This window comes from Delphinus delphis, chromosome 17 (genome assembly GCF_949987515.2).
Source record: "Delphinus delphis chromosome 17, mDelDel1.2, whole genome shotgun sequence".
In the NCBI taxonomy this organism is placed as follows: Eukaryota; Metazoa; Chordata; class Mammalia; order Artiodactyla; family Delphinidae; genus Delphinus; species Delphinus delphis.
The window spans coordinates 67,044,008-67,062,192 of NC_082699.1; the positions used below are offsets into that span (position 1 = coordinate 67,044,008).

The following is an 18,185-nucleotide window of genomic DNA, read 5'->3' on the forward strand; positions in this document are numbered from 1 at the left end:
TGAACTGAGAGGCAGCCTGCCTGGGCTGCGGTTTCCCAGGAGGAAGAGGCTAGAATTGTGCTGAGAGTTGGGGTTCACCATTATAGTGAGAGAGGACTGGTGAACAGTGCAGCATGAGAGCGCCTTGAAGGGAGGGGGGTGTGTGCAGAAAAGATTAACATAGCAGATCTGACTGCTCTCCTATGAAAGACCTGCTTACAAGGTCAGCCCTTGACTGGCCGTGACTGTGTCTAGGAACTCGGAGTGTTCCCAGTGTTCCAAGAACTGATAACAGTTCTGGCTCCCTCTGCCTAAATTGTCTGTACAAAATATATACAGTATACTGTTTATACTCAACACCTGCTTTCCTTCTGGGAGTCTAGAATTTGGTACGTGCCAGGCAGAGACTGCCTACCGACCAGCCTTCTATAAAAACTCTGGGTGCATGGTCTCCAATACACTTCCCTAGTTGGCAAAATTTCATACACTCCACTGGGAAGGATTTCACAGACTCCACTGGGAAGGACTTTTGGAAGCTTGTGCCTGGTTTCCCCAACTTTGCCCCATGTGTCTTTCCCTCTGCTGATCTTGCTCTGTATCCTTCTGCCATGGTAAAGTATAGCTGTGGGTGCCAATACCAGCTGAGTCCTGTATGTCTTCCTGGTGATTCATCAAACATAGGGGTGCCTCCAAAGAACCTACCTTGTCCCCCAAGAGGAGCAACACCAGCACTTGGGTGTCTGCCAGAAAGACGGCACAGGTGTCAGGTCTGAGAGCATCAGTCATGTAAAACGATTTTTAGATTTTAATTTCTCAGTTTTCTCCTTGAGCTGATCCTGGGGAAAGCAGAAGCAGCATGGGGTGTGGGGGAGGAGGGGAGAAAGAGCAAATGAACAGGAGGAGAAAATGAGCAAGTAGGATACAAAGCGAATACCCCTCCCACTTTGCAGATTATAAAAATGTGAGTCTGACCTGAGCTGGGGTGGAGAGGGGCAGGACCAAGGGGTTTGGAAGGGATGAGGAGGGGAAAAGTACTAAACTGAATCAGAGATTAAATGTTTTTATTTATCATATCTGAAAGTGAGACTCATAATAATTGAAAGTAACTAGAAACAGGTGAGAAAAGCCATGTGATCTGCCTGAAGTGTGGTCAAAGATGGGAATGAACATCCTGAGAGTGCATTTGAGGACAATATGGAACTAGAATAAATCAATTTCTTGATTAATCCTACCAAGGCCAGCTCTTTCCAAAGAACCAAAACCCACTTTCCAAGCACAAGCAAGTGTTCAATAAAAGCCCATGAAGCGTACAGGTAAACATGTTCATCTCTAGTTAAAAGAATACTGGCTGTGAGCCCTACCTCTGCTAGCTCCTCGCCATGCGGTTTTTGGAGAGGGCTCCTCATCTTTCTGATCCTCAGTTTATGCTCTCACAAAATGTGGACTTGAATATCAACTTCACACGTGGGACACTATGGGAATAAATGAAAAGAGACACATAAAGTGCCTGACACCTCTGAAATATTTGGAAGAGGTGGGATACTGTGGGGTTGCGTGTTTTCAGGGCCTTAGCTCTGTGTGTGGGCTTGAGCGCTTGCCTGTTTGCAGAATGTATAGTTGGCAAAGCTGGGATTGAGGAAGTCTGATTCCTCTACTGTCCCCCGCAACTGAGTCAAGCAACCACCAGGCACTGGTCCCTCTTATAAACGCGGGTCACCATGTTCCCCATCACACATCTCCAGGCTACTGTTTTGCTCAACAGGAATTTGGCTGGTGTTTCCTTTCCTATAAACATCACTATAATGACCGACTGAATTTTATTTTTTCAATAAGAACAGATATCTCTACATCCTTCCAAGCAAATCCCCATCCGTGCCTTAGATAATGCTGATATGCCTGAAATTCAAAGCAGAGAAAATACTGGACTCAAACAAAGCAAGCAAAAGAAGGTGTTTCTCAAGCTAAGACAGCATTGCAAGCCACCCACCATGGCCGTGGGATGTTTCTGGGAACTGGAGGACCCACAGTCCTCTACTCAGCTGCGAAAATCAGGAGAGCCTGGTTCCCTCCAGAAACTGCCAACCAACAGGTCTTTCTGCCAACAAGAGCTAGAAACGCTCCTAGCACACTTCTTGGGTTTCCCTCTTATCTTTTCTGATGCATATTTAGCCCTGGTTGGAGAGGAGAATGCAAAAGATGTAGAAACACATACAGATAGCAAATATGTTTTGGGCAAACTTTATGCCTCTCTGACCTTCACTTTCCTATTCTGAGAATGAGGAAGACAGACTAGATCAAGGTTTTCAGCCTTGGCTGCAGCTATGACCATCTGGGAGCTTTAAAAATACAGATTCCCAGGCCCACTCCTGCCCAATTAAATCAGAACTTCTGGAGGTAGGGTTGGAGGAAGGGTGTTTTTCAAAAGCTCCCAGATAATTCTAAGAGGAAGCTACCACTGGGCTAGATGATGCTTGTGGTTATTCATCTAATATTCATTGTATGATCCTTTATTTAAAGTGACCATAAAGCAATTGGCTGGCTTCCCACACCTCTCATGAAAAGCGATCTAAATGCTAAGGTTTCTCTTTGTGTAGTAAATGAAATCTCGGCCAGCTTTGTGGACAGACCAAGGCATAGTATGATTTTAGGAATTTTTCTAATGCTAAACATCTGGGAGGTAATGATGAAATCTGAGACCAGAGGAGTAAAAAACTGAAATGCTTACAGAGTCTGGCTAGTCACATAAATGCGTGACTGAGGCCAGGTATAATAATAGAGACAGAGAGGGCTGGGGTTTGTGGAACCAAAATTGTGTGACCTGTCAACTTTCACAACCTCCCTCTCTTCTCCCCTCTCTCCTCTTCTTCTCCCCCTCACTCCTTCCCTACTTCCCTCCTTTCTCTCTTTCTTTTTCCCTTTCTTTCTTTCTTTCTCTTTTTCTTTCTTTTTCTCTTTCTTTCTTTCCTTCTGTTTTTCCTTCTTCCTTTCTCTTCCTTCCCTCCCTCCCTCCCCTCCCCTCCCTCCTTTCCCTCCTTCTCTTTCTTTCTTTCCCTTTCTTTCCTTCTTCCTTTTCCTTCCTCCCTTCCTTCCTTTCTTCCTTCCACTCCCTCCCCTCTACTCCCTCCACTCCTTCCTTTCCCTCCCTCCCTCCCTTTCTTTCTTCCTTTCCTCCTTCCTTCCTTTTCTTTTCTTTTCTTTGCTTCTTTCTTTCTATCTTTCTTTCTCTTTCTTTCTTTCTTTCTTTCTTTCTTTCTTTCTTTCTTTCTTTCTTTCTTTCTTTCTATCTATCACGTTGACAGAATGAAAGATTAACCTGCAGCATGGTTAATTCACTGGTAGGTCACCTCTTTGAGACCACTATTCAAAATATTCTGATATATTAGGAAAAAATAATAATAAAAATATTCCAAAAGCATCTGCCTCATTACTAGTCCTCCAAAAGACACCATGTCTTCACTCCACGTTGCAGGGAACAATAACTTTGAGAGACAGACAACAAGACTTACTGGCAGACATTGCTCCAAACCTACTCAACCTCCTCTCCTTCATGCATCTCCATGGTGCTGCCAATGTGGCTCCATCATCTTAAATCAAATATCTACTTATAGCCCTTTGTTTTCTGTGTGACATTCTGGTTTCCCTCTTGGGCTTATTGCACTTCCTTCTCAGAGAGAATTTTGATCAGCAAACTCCACTGATGATTTCATGTCCTACAACTTCATGATGAGAGCCTCTCCAATCTCCCCGACCCTGGAGGGCCCTACCAACCAGCTGTCCTCTAACTCAAGGTTTCTCAACCTCAGCATTATTGACATTTGGGGCCAGGGGAGGGAGAGCTATCCTATGCATTGTAGGATGTTTAACAGCATCTCTGACCTCTACCCACTACATACCAGTAACAACCCCCCACCCCCACCCCCCAGCGGTGACAATCAAAAATGTCTCCAACATTGCCAAGTGTCCCCCAGGGGACAAAATCTCCCTGGCTGGAGACCCACTGCTCTAACTGCACACAGTGTCCCAGTGCCTGCAAGGGAAATGGTACAGTGAGCTCCATCCGTTTGGAATACAGCCAGCATAATAACCAAGCTTCCAAAAGAAAGGCCCCAGCTGAAAAGGAAACAAGCTCCAGTATGATCAGCTGTGTCAGTCCCATTTAATTGTAAATTTGGACAGGCTCTGCTGAGTGAAGTACAGAATGTTTCTCGCCTTGGGCACTGATATTATATTAGAATAAAAGCAACCCGAGAGGCATTTGTTTTTGTGGAAAGTGCGTGCATGGGCAAAACTCTGCTCATCAGATTGTTTTGAATTAGTGTGGAAGCTATAAATAAAGTGTTTTCTCTTTTTTGGACCGGCTTTGATCTCTTGTTATCCCTCCCTTTTCAGAACCCTTTAAAGGCAGCTTTCATTCAGATCCTTCATCAGTGAAACAGGCGGACTTCAATAATTGCACTCAAAAGCCTTGGTTGCTTTTTGCACGCAAGCCCCACATCAGTCAGCCCAACAGCCCACCACCCCCAGATGCCTGTCCCCTTAATGCCCCTGGAGAACGGAAGATGGATGAACTGGGCTGAGGGAACAAGGATAGGCATGTAATGTGAAGAGACACGTTTGACTGACATTTTCCTCCTGTGTAAGGTTATTGAACAACTGTGATTGAATCACTGCAGTCGCAATTCTCACATTCCCTGGAGCAAGGGGCGCAAATGAGATGTGTCTCCTCCTAGACTGAGAGGCGTGATCCCGAATCCTTGACTCCCGTTGGGTTGGGTCATAAATAACTGAATCCTCTGACAGCACCCTGCAACTCTGCAACTGCCAGAATGGCTATTAGAAATATCCCCACATGTGAAAGATGACATGAGCTTCCATTGTCATGACACAGTCGAGTCCAAAGGAATCGAGCATTAGTGTGGCAAATAGTTATGGGAGAAAGTGTGGTAGGGAGAAGGGAATGACCCCTCTCCTAAAATAATCCCAGTACTGACTCTTACTTGCTTTGTAGTGTGAACCCCTCAGAGACTGTTTTCTCACATTTGAAATGAGAGCAATCGTATTTCTTTCTTAAGGTCATCAAACGTTTTAGAAATCTATAATGGCAATGCCTGGCATATTGCCTGGTCCATTGGACATGTTCCTCCTCCGCCTCGTCACCACTGTCATCACCATCATCATCATGTCTGTCATCATTTCTTCTTAGAGAGATTAATGGGTTGGTGGTTATGGGCTGTATTCGTCTCTCTTCATATCAAAGAAGACTCTAGTTATTCTTTTCGTAGGATGTTGAGGGGAGAAGGAGAACTTTCCCCAGGCTTCTTATTTCTAGAAAGAAGTGGGAAATTCTCTAGAGGTCCAGGCTTGCAAACTTTCCATGACTGAGTGGCTAACAGCAGCTTTCAGAAAGACTTAGTTCAAAGGTCCGGAAGGCTATGGAGCAGGTTGTGCAAATGAGTATGTGCTTCCTTGCCTTTCCCTTCCTTGAAGAGCCTGGGCTGTGATTTCATAGATACTGAAGACCCTCATGTCATCAAACATCCTCTTCTCTCCAACTTGAATGCCAGGGTGAGTAAGAAAACCAGTGTGGGTTAATGGGTAGGCCATGGGCAATGAAGACAGTTGGTCCTCGGCGCTCACATTTGCCCCTTCTTACCCTCACCCCAAGCCACAGGTGATCAGACTAAATGCCAAACTCTGATTCTTCCATTTAATAGTTGCAGGACCCTTACCACCTCTAAGCATTAGTGTCCTGTTCTGAAAACGTGGGTGGAATAATTCTTATTTCACAGAGGATTATCTTCTGGCTCAGTCCCTGCAAGGATGTGTGACAAAGTCCCAGAAGCAGGATTGTGTTCAGTGGAGGGAGCCCATTAAATAAAAATTTTCTTAAAAGTCGAGGCTGTCAGATGCTGAGACCAAGACAATTCTGCTCCAAGTCAGAATTGACCAACAGTGAGAGGAGAGTATTTCCTTCTCCTCCACACAAGGTCGTGGCCATACAATGTAAGGCTGGAGGAAAAACTAGAGGGTGGACTCAACTAAGGATATGGTCTTAAGATGCAGCTACTCCCAGGCACAAAAAATCAAAGAGACATAAGGTAAGATGACAGAAGAGTCAGAAATGCTTACATATTCCGGAGGAGAGTCAAGGCCCTCTGTGAGTTCACCAAAGACAATCCAAGAGACTCCTAGACCAGAAAGGGAGGATTAGGAAGAAGCAAGGTCCCATATATATTATTGTTTAGGATAATGTCAGAAACTACTGCCTGTCTATTGGGACCCTTTGATATTTCCAGCTGGTGTGCCATGGAAAACAGGGGCTACACATGGATTTACAACTGCTCACCCTTGCAGCAAATAAGAAAATATGCAACGCTAGGTCTGTTGGAAAGGCAGAATTCTGTTAAAAAGTGCCTTCCTAGGAATCAGGAGTCCAGTTCCTAGATCCAGCTCTGCCCTTCATGCGAAGCTTTGGATCCAGAACAAGCCTTCACCGCTTTGACTCTCATCCGTGAAATCAGCTGAATTTGTTATACAACCCTCATCTGTAAGATAAAGTTGTTGAATTTGGTAGTACTCCTGTGGTTCTTCTATCTGAAGCATTGGGAACCTGGGTCTGAGGTTCTCGTGATGTACCTGAGTCAAAAGGAAATAGCTGCCCCTCTTGCAGTCATAATGCATGGAGAAGGGAGGAAAATCTCCCTACACCAAACCTAGCAATTAGCCCAAAGCACGCAAAGAATCCATTTAATCCCGTCACATAATTTGGCATTCTCTGGCCTCTCAATGAAGTGAGGTTAACGCATTGATCTTCCCAAGGAAAACACAATATCCTGGAGAGAAATCCAATTTTAACCAAAATGACATATGCACCTCGGAATGACATTTGCCCCCTATAAGGCAGTTCACCTGCCTTAGTATACAGACTTAAATCACTCACCGAAGTGTCCCTACAGACCATGGGGAAATAGAAGGAAAAATAACTTCACTTTTCAGAGACTTTAAAGATTTTCCTCATTTGGAGTGTGTGTGGAAATGCATTTTAAGCACAAATCTTTGAAGCAAATTGGAATCTTGACCACAAAGAATGAAGGTGGCTAATCTAACTTGAAGACTCCAGGCAGGCAAATGTGTATTGTGATTGTGTAGAAGAAAGTCCTTTTCCTCAGGACATTTATGCTGAAAGGTTTAGGGTTTAAGAGTCATTTATATGTGCGTCTTCCTCTTACATGGTTCAGAGAAAAGAGAGGAGCAAGATAAATCAGATGTAGCAAAATGTCAGCAATTTGTGAATCTAAATAAAATAAAATGGGTGTTCATTGTAATTTTCTTGCAACTTTTCTACAGGTTTGAAACTTCAAAATTAATATTTGGGAAAAATGAATTGGTACTGATTCAATGTTATTTCACTAAAATAATGTCACACTTGAGTAAGAGGACTGTGTGATGAGAGAGAGGTTACGTTTTTACTTGGAAAGACTAGGAATTGCTGGTAAACTATAAGCCATGGGTAGGTGGTCGGCTTGTGAATGTCATCTGCATGCATTTCTTCTTAGAGAGATTAATGGGTTGGTGGTTATGGGCTGTATTCGTCTCTCTTCATATCAAAGAAGACTCTAGTTATTCTTTTCGTAGGATGTTGAGGGGAGAAGGAGAACTTTCCCCAGGCTTCTTATTTCTAGAAAGAAGTGGGAAATTCTCTAGAGGTCCAGGCTTGCAAACTTTCCATGACTGAGTGGCTAACAGCAGCTTTCAGAAAGACTTAGTTCAAAGGTCCGGAAGGCTATGGAGCAGGTTGTGCAAATGAGTATGTGCTTCCTTGCCTTTCCCTTCCTTGAAGAGCCTGGGCTGTGATTTCATAGATACTGAAGACCCTCATGTCATCAAACATCCTCTTCTCTCCAACTTGAATGCCAGGGTGAGTAAGAAAACCAGTGTGGGTTAATGGGTAGGCCATGGGCAATGAAGACAGTTGGTCCTCGGCGCTCACATTTGCCCCTTCTTACCCTCACCCCAAGCCACAGGTGATCAGACTAAATGCCAAACTCTGATTCTTCCATTTAATAGTTGCAGGACCCTTACCACCTCTAAGCATTAGTGTCCTGTTCTGAAAACGTGGGTGGAATAATTCTTATTTCACAGAGGATTATCTTCTGGCTCAGTCCCTGCAAGGATGTGTGACAAAGTCCCAGAAGCAGGATTGTGTTCAGTGGAGGGAGCCCATTAAATAAAAATTTTCTTAAAAGTCGAGGCTGTCAGATGCTGAGACCAAGACAATTCTGCTCCAAGTCAGAATTGACCAACAGTGAGAGGAGAGTATTTCCTTCTCCTCCACACAAGGTCGTGGCCATACAATGTAAGGCTGGAGGAAAAACTAGAGGGTGGACTCAACTAAGGATATGGTCTTAAGATGCAGCTACTCCCAGGCACAAAAAATCAAAGAGACATAAGGTAAGATGACAGAAGAGTCAGAAATGCTTACATATTCCGGAGGAGAGTCAAGGCCCTCTGTGAGTTCACCAAAGACAATCCAAGAGACTCCTAGACCAGAAAGGGAGGATTAGGAAGAAGCAAGGTCCCATATATATTATTGTTTAGGATAATGTCAGAAACTACTGCCTGTCTATTGGGACCCTTTGATATTTCCAGCTGGTGTGCCATGGAAAACAGGGGCTACACATGGATTTACAACTGCTCACCCTTGCAGCAAATAAGAAAATATGCAACGCTAGGTCTGTTGGAAAGGCAGAATTCTGTTAAAAAGTGCCTTCCTAGGAATCAGGAGTCCAGTTCCTAGATCCAGCTCTGCCCTTCATGCGAAGCTTTGGATCCAGAACAAGCCTTCACCGCTTTGACTCTCATCCGTGAAATCAGCTGAATTTGTTATACAACCCTCATCTGTAAGATAAAGTTGTTGAATTTGGTAGTACTCCTGTGGTTCTTCTATCTGAAGCATTGGGAACCTGGGTCTGAGGTTCTCGTGATGTACCTGAGTCAAAAGGAAATAGCTGCCCCTCTTGCAGTCATAATGCATGGAGAAGGGAGGAAAATCTCCCTACACCAAACCTAGCAATTAGCCCAAAGCACGCAAAGAATCCATTTAATCCCGTCACATAATTTGGCATTCTCTGGCCTCTCAATGAAGTGAGGTTAACGCATTGATCTTCCCAAGGAAAACACAATATCCTGGAGAGAAATCCAATTTTAACCAAAATGACATATGCACCTCGGAATGACATTTGCCCCCTATAAGGCAGTTCACCTGCCTTAGTATACAGACTTAAATCACTCACCGAAGTGTCCCTACAGACCATGGGGAAATAGAAGGAAAAATAACTTCACTTTTCAGAGACTTTAAAGATTTTCCTCATTTGGAGTGTGTGTGGAAATGCATTTTAAGCACAAATCTTTGAAGCAAATTGGAATCTTGACCACAAAGAATGAAGGTGGCTAATCTAACTTGAAGACTCCAGGCAGGCAAATGTGTATTGTGATTGTGTAGAAGAAAGTCCTTTTCCTCAGGACATTTATGCTGAAAGGTTTAGGGTTTAAGAGTCATTTATATGTGCGTCTTCCTCTTACATGGTTCAGAGAAAAGAGAGGAGCAAGATAAATCAGATGTAGCAAAATGTCAGCAATTTGTGAATCTAAATAAAATAAAATGGGTGTTCATTGTAATTTTCTTGCAACTTTTCTACAGGTTTGAAACTTCAAAATTAATATTTGGGAAAAATGAATTGGTACTGATTCAATGTTATTTCACTAAAATAATGTCACACTTGAGTAAGAGGACTGTGTGATGAGAGAGAGGTTACGTTTTTACTTGGAAAGACTAGGAATTGCTGGTAAACTATAAGCCATGGGTAGGTGGTCGGCTTGTGAATGTCATCTGCATGCATTTTGAAGTGTAAAAGGAAGTAGATGTTGCAATTTACAGAGAGAACATTGTCACCTTAGGTGTGGTTTGTCAGCCTTGCTTTGCCATCAGTAGTCAGTAGCCGACATGAGAGTTGCAGGATTTCCCTAACGCTCATCGTTATGAATCAGTCTCCCCTAGCGTCCTCTTGCCTCAGTCCAGAAATGTTTTGGTGAGTTCCTAGTGGCCCCCACCCACTTTCTTTGTTGAGAGGAGTTGGTCCTCGGCGCTCACATTTGCCCCTTCTTACCCTCACCCCAAGCCACAGGTGATCAGACTAAGATTTGACACCGGAACTAAGCTGGACCTGTCAGGTTTCTCTCCCACGGATCTCAAACACAGAAAGTGAGTCTGATCTAGAGAATCTGAGCTGAAAAACCACATAGGACCAGAGCAAACTACAGGCAAAAGCAAGCTGAAGTTATGAAGGAGCAGAAACCATAAATGTGCAGAGAAATGTAGTTATCTGTAAAGGGGAGAAGAGGGGTGCGTGGAGAAAAACAGAGATGACAGACCATCACACCCCAGAGAGTCACAAACAGCATAGAAGTGGCACCATCTGAAGGACCCTCCACTCCTCAAGCTCCGTTTCCCATTATGCCTGACTTCCTCCCACCCCGACCCCAGGGCAATCCTCTCTTCCGCCTTTCTTTGAACTAAACAGGATAAGTTTCAGTTCCTTGAATGTACTAATTTTCCTGCAGGACGTGACTTGCCCTCTCTCGCCCTTTGGCTGGGGTCCTATCATCCGACCACCTCCTCCTTCAGCAGACATCCCTCAGCCCAAAACTATTCATTCCAGTCTGCACTCCCCCCGTTCCCGCCACTCTCATCCAATCCAGGTCTCTGAGCCAGCTCTGCACCTGGGCTCACTTGAACAGTGACATGATTTATTTTACTATTTCTTTTGTTAATGTATGGATTGGTGGGATATTTGTTCTATTTCTAGTATACTGATCGTCTTAGGGATTCTAGAGGGCCAGGGACAGGGGCTGCACTACGTATGTTTGTATTATAAAAGTAATACATGTCCATAATAGAATTCTTGTGGAAAAATAGAAAAGGAAAAAAGAAGAAAGAAAAGTCATTTATAATTCCGTCATCCAGAGATAAGTCCTATTCATATTTGGGCTTATTTCCTTTCAGACTTGACTTAACATAATTCAGATTATGCAGCACATACAATTTTGAATGCTCATTTCCCTTAAATGGAAAGTATCAATATTTATCTGTATTTTAAAAGTTCTGTTAAAATATCATTTTAAAAGTTGCATGACATTCCATTTTATATAAAATATGTAAAAATGTATAAACATATAAAACAATCTAATTATACATACTCCTATTGTTGTATATGTTGGTTGTTTTCATTGTTTGCTAATATAAATAACCCTGGGAAACACATCTGTGTGGCTTTAGATTCTTGATGCAAATTGATAAGCTGGTTTCACAAATGGCCTTACTATTTGCTCTTCCTCCGTTGGTACAATACTTCTCTTGCACAGAGAAGCTCTGACATTTATTAATTTAATTATGAAAAAAAAAAGGTAGCTCATATTTATTTGCATTTTTGAAGACTACTAAGTTTAAACTTTTCTCATTTGTAATTTGACTTGATACAGGGCAAATAAGTGTGTAATAAGTTTTGTTTCACTGGATGAAGGTCACATATATTATACTGCACAGAGTAGTGTCTTCTGCTGTCCTGTATCTCCGAATTTAAAAAAAAACAAAAACAAACAAAAAAAAAACAACCTCACCATGTGAGCAAGTCAATTATTAGTGCTGTGCTGATAGCATTAGTATCACAGAGTTTTGCCAATTCTCCCAAACGGAGAACCAAACTTGAGTGGTTCCATATCTAAATGGGGAAAAAATAAATGAATAATATATATGTGAAGACTACAACTAAAGCAAAATTATTACAATATACTTCTGTAAATGACTTTTCATTTCATTGTTAGTACCTGGTTTCAATAGGCACTCTTATAATATGGTAGATTTGAAAAGAGTTTAAAGATAAGAAGCTTTGGTAATGTGGTCTAAGAGATGGAAACTTCCACTTCTTAGAACTCTACATGGATATCCAATGGAAAAAAAGAGGGTCTAGGCTAAAAGCATTGAATTCTCTCTTAGTTTTGAAAATGTTAAGACAGGAAATGCATTGGCACCATCTGTTTATGTAATGCACAGTTATTCAATAATTTTCACTAATTAAACCCCTCCAATGTCTGACCAGCTCCTTTCCTGCTAGAAAGGACAGTCTCTTTTTCCTCCAAGGTCTAGATCAGAATCACTTTTCCTGAGTTCCCAAGAGATGGAATGAAGGCAATGGGAAGTCTAGTGACACATTTAACATTGTGTTAAGATATAGAGGGGGAAGGGGAATTGGATAAACGTGGTCAAAATGTACAAACTTCCCATTATAGGATAAATAAGTACTAGGGATATAAAATACAACATGATGACTAAAGTCAACACCGCCATGTGGTATATCTGAAAGTTGTTCAGAGAGCAGATGCTAAGAGTTCTCATTACAAGAACAACTAAATTCTCTCTCTCTTTTTAATACCAATATTTAACTAAACTTACTGTGGCAATCATTTTATAATACGTGTAAGTCAAATCATTATGTGATACATCTTAAACTTATACAGTGCTATATGTCAATTATATCTCCAAAAAAAAACAAAAAAAAAGATTAGATTTTTTTTTCTAAAGCCTTCTTAAGATGCCGTATGATCCCACTGTTTTTTTTTTTGATCCCACTGTTAAACTGACCCTAAACTTACTTTGTATGGGAAGACGCTATTGAAAATTTAACTCAGTCTTATTCTTTTGTTCCCAGTCCCCAAACTTGTCACAGAATGTTCACATTTCATTTTGTATCTGTAATAGCAGAAGCCTTTTTACACGTCTGCAATCCTACCTCCCAGAGAAACCGGAAATGACTTGTACCAGCTCAGGAGAGCCAAATGTTATATGTTCAGGAATTTTGTGAATCAACTGTTAAAGACAGCCATTTTAAATTACATAAACTTAAAATTTCACACACTATATTAGAAAAACAAAGGTTAATAAATATTCCAAACTCATCGTTTCCTAGTTATTTTACCATCTTTTATTACTATCTGTGCTCTTGAGTTCGTTTGCATGTATTGCATTGATATGATAGAGATTCTATAGAATGGTGCACTACCACACATCTCTTCCCAACTTCTCATTCAGTGGTATCACATTGGTAGTTTGAAATTCACCACTGCTGTATTTACTCCACTGAAATTGGAAAAAAACTGCAAATAAGAGTCTCCCACACCCAGTCCACACCATGTCCACACCCCAGAAGAGACAGCCATTGTTAAACATTTGCCAGCACATCAACACACAGGAGGATGTGTTCTTTGGTGAAGAAGGTAGGACTTTATGGCAAGATCTTGGGTTTCAAAGTCAGAGAAACCTGAATTTGCATACTGTGGATTTGAGCAAGCTATATAACTTCTCTGAACCTCACATTTCTCATCTATAAAATGGGAAGAATATCTGTCTCTTAAGATTGTTTTGTTTCATTTCGAGATATTGACAATCTAATATATGCCAGGTATTTTTCAGGGTGGACTGTTAGGTCAAGAAGGTGCAGTAAATGCTAACTATTATTATTTTTATTACTATAATTATTCTGAATTGTAAGACCAGACACTATAAAACTCTTAGAGGGAAACATAGGAAAAACACTCTTTGATGTAAATCACAGCAAGATCTTTTTTGACCCACCTCCTAGAGTAATGAAAATAAAAACAAAAATAAACAAATGGGACCTAATTAAACTTCAAAGCTTTTGCACAGCAAAGGAAACCATAAACAAGACAAACAGACAACCCCCAGAATGGGAGAAGATATTTGCAAATGAAGCAACTGACAAAGGATTAATCTCCAAAATACAGAAACAGCTAATGCAGCTCAATATCAAAAAAACAAACAACCCAATCCAAAAATGGGCAGAAGACCTAAAGACATTTCCCCAAAGAAGACATACACATGGCCAAGAGGCACATGAAAAGATGCTCAACATCACTAATTATTAGAGAAATGTAAATCAAAACTACAATGAGGTATCACCTCACACCAGTCAGAATGGCCATTGTCAAAAAAATCTATAAACAATAAATGCTGGAGAAGGTGTGGAGAAAAGGGAAACCTCTTGCACTGTTGGTGGGAATGTAAATTGATACAGCCACTATGGAGAACAGTATGGACATTCATTAAAAAACTAAAAATAGAACTACCATATGACCCAGCAATCCCACTACTGGGCACATATCCTGAGAAAACCATAGTTCAAAAAGACATATGTACCCCAATGTTCATTGCAGCACTATTTACAATAGCCAGGACATGGAAACAACCTAAATGTCCATCGACAGATGAATGGATAGAGGAGATGTGGTACATATATACAATGGAATATTCCTCAGCCATAAAAAGAAATGAAATTGGGTCATTTGTAGAGATGTGGATGGATCTAGGGTCTGTCATACAGAGCGAAGTAAGTCAGATAGAGAAAAACAAATATTGTATGTTAACACATATATGTGGAATTTAGAAAAATGGTACAGATGAACCCATTTGCAGGGCAGGAATAGAGACGCAGACACAGAGAAGGGACATGTGGACACAGCGGGGGAAGGAGAGGGTGGGATGAATTGGGAGATTAGGATTGACACATATACACAGCCATGTGTAAAATAGATAGCTAGTGGGAACCTGCTGTATAGCACAGGGAGCGCAGCTCGGTGCTCTGTGATGACCTAGATGGGTGGGATGGTTGGGGGAGCTGGAGGGAGGTCCAAGAGGGAGGGGATATAGGTATACATTCAGCTGATTCACTTCGTTGTACAGAAGAAACTATCACAACGTTGTAAAGCAACTATACTCCAATAAAAAACAAAAGTATAATTCTGAGAATTTATCATGTAAGATAAGGCAAGGAGAAAACTTTTTCTCTTCCTGTAGTGGAAATGGCTGTGATAGGGCTGCAAACAGTCCAATGCTAAATAAATAAAGAGGAAGAAAAGAGGGAGGGAGCATGGGAGGGAGGAAGTGAGATTGCAGAAGGACACAGGGACAAAGCGTGGAACCCGTGTGTCCCACTAAAAAGCTGGGCCCAGATTCTCAGGCCAACTAGCACACCTTGAATGTTTCCAAGCAAGAGGCTGTCACAGTAAGATTTGTGTTTTAGATAGATTATTCTGGTATCAGCAAGCAAATGAAATGCAGAGACCAAAGCTGATGCGTGAAACTAATTGGGAAGCTACTGTATGGTCTCAGTAAGAGATGGCAATGGTTTAAAGTAAGTTAGAGCCGTAGAAACAGAGAGCAAGAGATGGTAAGAGAGGTGGAAAGGAGATCTCCTCTTACAGAAAGGTATTGCCATCCTCCCATCCTTCCTGCAGAGATAAAGAGTAGCTAGACTAAAGGCTTGAAATATTTCAATCTATCATGAGGTTTGAAAAAATACATTCTTACCTCCCTCCCCTTGCATTCTTGATTAAAATGATCATCACTGGGCAGCACTAAAAAAGATAATAGCATTAAATATATTTTTATTGACCAAAAAATTAACTAAGAATAAAATGACAAATTGATAAGCTATCTGGAACTCACTAGAACAGGAATTGACAAACCCTTTCTGTAAAGGGCCAGATGGTCAATATTTTAGGCTTTGAGAGCCACACAGTATCTACTGCATCCACTCAATTTGGGGGTTACAACATGAAATCAGACATTGACAATACTTCGATGAATAAGAATGGCTGTGTTCCAATAAAGCTATTTCTGAAAACTGAAATTTGAATTTCTAAAATTTTCAGGTGTTACAAAATATTCTTTTTAATTTTTTTTCAATCATTTAAAAATGGAAAAACCATTCTTACTTGACAGGGCATCTGAAAACTGGTAGTAGGTTGGATTTGGCCTGTGGCCATAGTTTGCTGATCCCTAGACTAAAGCATGGAGAGTCTTCTGTAGTTATCACCGAAAAATTCCAAAAATTTTGTATGAAAAGTCATGGAAAACCATTAAAAGAAAACTGCACTTGAAAGAGATTAAGACACCACCAGAACAGACTGAGGGGAGGAAAGATGTCTGGAGAAATATCTTAGATCGTACAAGTGAACCACCTTACTCTTGAGGTGAAAAATTAGATCTAGAGAAAAAAAAGAAAAATGGGCTTTGGAACTTGCTGGTTCCAGAATTGCCTTTGGAGCATCTGGGGATTGACAATCATTTTATTCTATCTCTGCCATTAAGAAACTTGTTTTTGAAATGGATATGATTTGAAAAAATTATTTAATTGGAAATTGAAATCCAAAGAGGCAGAGAAGATGTTTGCAGAATGCTGAGTGAGCTAACATGAGATTAATCTTCAGGTCCACAGATTAGAGGCCACAGGGCTGGGAGACCACATAGATGGATATCAAACCCTTCTGATAGCCTTTGAGAAAACCGCTCTAGGAGAGAGGCCAGATCTGAGATGAGCAAATTTCACTCTGATATTCCAAAAAAGTAATGTGTATCTTAGAAATGACATTTTAGGAAAGCTGATCATGGCCCCAAAAGAAATGTACATGTTGATGATTAAGCAGAAGGATTATGTATCCAAAGTAAAGAAATCTATTAAGGAGAGAAACCCAAGAATAAAGCCACAGTAAATTTATTTCCTGTATTGATACTGTTAGTAGGTAGGTGGTTCGGGAAAGCAACATAGATATATTATGACAGGATTTAACAAGGCAGATGCAAGATCTCTCCTGACATCTTTTTAGACCCAGTGGAGAAATCAGAATTTGATTTTTTGTTTTTGATAGGAATGGGTCCAGTGGTTTTCCTGGTCACTTCCATGAAGTTTTATCCTCTGGGAGAGGAGGAAGAGAGGGAGGGAGAGAGAGGGAGAGAGATTGGGAGGAGGAGAGAAGAAAAGAAGAAGAGGGGGAGAAAATATGTTTTTGGAAAACATGAGAGATTTTACTAACCTCAAAGATTCTTTTTTTTTTTTTTTTTAAACAATCTAGCCTCAACAGGCACTCAACATGCTAGGAGGATGGTCTCCGACATTTTCAAATTTTATTATTCAGTGTTCGAATGCAAGTCAAATGGAGAGCCTGATCCAGGCAAAATTCCACACCCTGAGAAGAATCTTTCGGAAGTGTTTTCACTTCTCTCTTATGCCCCTTATGTACAGTGGACGCCTGTGACGCTACATCCCACAGTTTGGCCTGGTGATGACTTGCTGGTGGCCTGGTGTGCTAATGACTGGTAAGTAGGCTGCCAATGACCCCTCTTCTTTAAGATCCTGACTTTCTATCTTCTATATCTCGAAGGCAAGCACAGGACTTGGAGTGAGAAGACCAGGGTTTGAGACCCAGCTTTACCACTTACCCACCATGTGACCTTGAGCAATCTCCTTATCATTAAGGCAATACTTCATGGATGGGAGTTGTGAGAATCAAGTGAGGTAATGAGGTCTGAGAATATTTTGCTGACGGCAAAATTTTGAAAGACCGTATATTTCTTATTATTATTCTCAAAGTAGCCTTTGGTGAAACCATTTATGCCTAGTCCTATGTCCTTCTTAAGCTCCATAGAAGTTTGTGTGGTCTGTCCTCACATCATGGCCCACCCCTTAACAGCTTCCCTTAAGTGGGCACACTTAAGAAGCAGGTGAAGGGGGGGAGAAGAAGTAAAGTGGAAAGAGCTGGAAGGCTAGAGGTCTGCTCCTCACCCATCTCCATTTTCTTTGTGACTGGGAAGATCACACCCTATTTTCAGACCTCACATCTATATAATGAGGGGGTTGGAATAAATCACTGCAGAAAAACTCAGTCAAAACCTCATTTCTAGATTCGTCTTTGCGCTGCATTTTCCTTTGCTTTCCTCTTTCCCCCACTTCCATTTTACAGCTAACCCTCCCCTCTGTGTCAGTATTTTTAAGCATGTGGTCCTGGACCACTTAATCAGGATCAGCTAGAAAGCTGGTTAGAAATGCAGATGCCTGGGACCAGCCCAGACTTACTTGATCAGAAAAAAGTTTTGGAGTGGGGGCATGAGGTTTGGTATCATTACTTTAACAAACTCTCCAGGTGAGTTATGCCTGCTAGAATTTGCAAATTTCCACCCCAAGTTTTTTGCCTATAATCCAAGAGAACAGGACCATGTTTGTTTTGATTACAGCTGTATTCCAAGCACTTAGCACAGTGTCTGGCACTCAGATGACACTCAGTGAGATTCTTAAATG

General features: G+C 41.4%; 1 protein-coding gene across 3 annotated transcripts in view; it reads right to left on the reverse strand.

Annotated features, from left to right (window-relative positions):
• The window catches only part of LRATD2 (LRAT domain containing 2), a 322,259-nt gene that overhangs the window by 177,658 nt on the left and 126,416 nt on the right, over window positions 1–18,185 (reverse strand). The window contains exon 5 of one of the 3 annotated variants that reach the window (XR_009516653.1): window positions 1,378–1,451. The exons of the other annotated variants lie outside the window; for them this stretch is intronic. The gene's annotated coding sequence lies outside the window, so the exon portion shown is untranslated. Of the gene's footprint in view, window positions 1–1,377; window positions 1,452–18,185 lie in introns of those variants that run through there. 3 annotated transcript variants of the gene reach the window in all.